General features: G+C 43.4%; 1 protein-coding gene across 1 annotated transcript in view; it reads right to left on the reverse strand.

Annotated features, from left to right (window-relative positions):
* The window catches only part of LOC108761005 (ribonuclease P protein subunit p40), a 111,268-nt gene that overhangs the window by 51,212 nt on the left and 58,483 nt on the right, over nt 1-1,573 (reverse strand). The gene's annotated exons all lie outside the window — the stretch shown is intronic.

Raw genomic sequence — 1,573 nt, forward strand, 5'->3', positions numbered from 1 at the left:
TCATTATGACCATTTTTGACGAAGTTACTCTAACCTGAAGTTAAAAGATCATTATGTGATGTCTTTTTTGATCAGAATTTTCGAAGTACTCTTGCCATTTTCAGAAAAATAATGGTTACCGCCGACATTAGCGTAACCCAATATGCACCACAAGAGTTTTGGGTTAGCGCGAAAGAAGAAGACTTGAAGTTGGCGCTAACGCAAAACTCTCGCTTATAGACGCATATTTTCGAACTCGCTTAGCGCGAACTTCAAGTCTTCTCTTTTCTCGATTGAGGCTATTGAGAAGTTCGCTCTTTGTAACAAAGATAGTCGCATATTGCAAATTTTTTAAATGCTGCGCAGACACTTTCCAGCATTCAAAGTTACCCGCATAATCGCACTTCTGGAAGAAGGGTACAGTATGCGTTATGTAGTGCAACGTATCGGTGTATCCGTATCTGTAATAAATAGAGCGTGATTACGATATCAAGAGACAGTACAATACACGAGACGTCAAAGAAATGGCCGTCATTGTATAACAACAGTTCGACAAGATCAAGAAATTGTTCGACACGTTTTGAGAAGACGAACGATTATTGCAAGGTATGTTCGACGTGAAGTTCCTATTTTACATCATGTCACCGAACAAACGATTCGTCGTCGCTTAAGAGAGGTGGGTCTTCGTTCTCGCTCTCGTGCACAGGTACCAAGACTTACACTTGCACATCATCAGGCTCGTCTTCAATTTGCTCAAAATCACATAAATTGGACCGCGAGGCAATGGAGAAATGTTTATTTTTCGAACGAGTCGCGTTTCTGCCTTTACGGCAATGATGTTCGCATACGCACTTGGCGCCGACAAGGGGAGCGTTATGATCGACGCTGCGTTATGCGAATAAGAGCTCATAACGGCGGTTCAGTGATGGTATGGGGATGCATTTCGATGACGAGACGAACTGAATTAGTAATTTTGCCACCTCCAGCAATGACGGCTATTCGCTACGTGAATAATGTTCTCCGGCCTCAAGTATTGCCTCTGCAGCATCTGTTACGTCGAAATTTTATATTCATGCAGGACAATACTCGGCCCCATACGGCAAATGTAACGCAGCGATTTTTTGAGCGACATGGCATCACATTGTTTCATCATCCTGCTAATAGCCCGAATTTGAATCCGATTGAACATATTTGGGACGAGATAGAACGACGATTTAAGACGCCGCGAAGAACAGCCACGAAATTTGTATGAGCTGCGAGAAGCGCTTAGGTAGATTTGGAACGAAATTCCAGTAGCCTTCATCCAGAGATGTGTAAACATGCGACAACGATTGCAAGCGGTCATCAATCAGAGAGAGGAGGAAACACACAATATTAAATACACCCTCATACACGTAAATGCTCATCTCATTACCTTATACACACGCACGCGCCCGCAAACACACACACACACACACGCGCGCGCGCGATGTGCAAATTCCGACCGACAACCTCCACGTGATGTACATTGGGTTACGCTAATGTCGGCGGTAACCATTATTTTTCAGAAAATGGCAAGAGCACTTCGAAAATTCTGATCAAAAAAAACATCACA

The sequence above is a fragment of the Trachymyrmex cornetzi genome, unplaced genomic scaffold (assembly GCF_001594075.2).
Source record: "Trachymyrmex cornetzi isolate Tcor2-1 unplaced genomic scaffold, Tcor1.1 scaffold235, whole genome shotgun sequence".
Taxonomy (NCBI): domain Eukaryota; kingdom Metazoa; phylum Arthropoda; class Insecta; order Hymenoptera; family Formicidae; genus Trachymyrmex; species Trachymyrmex cornetzi.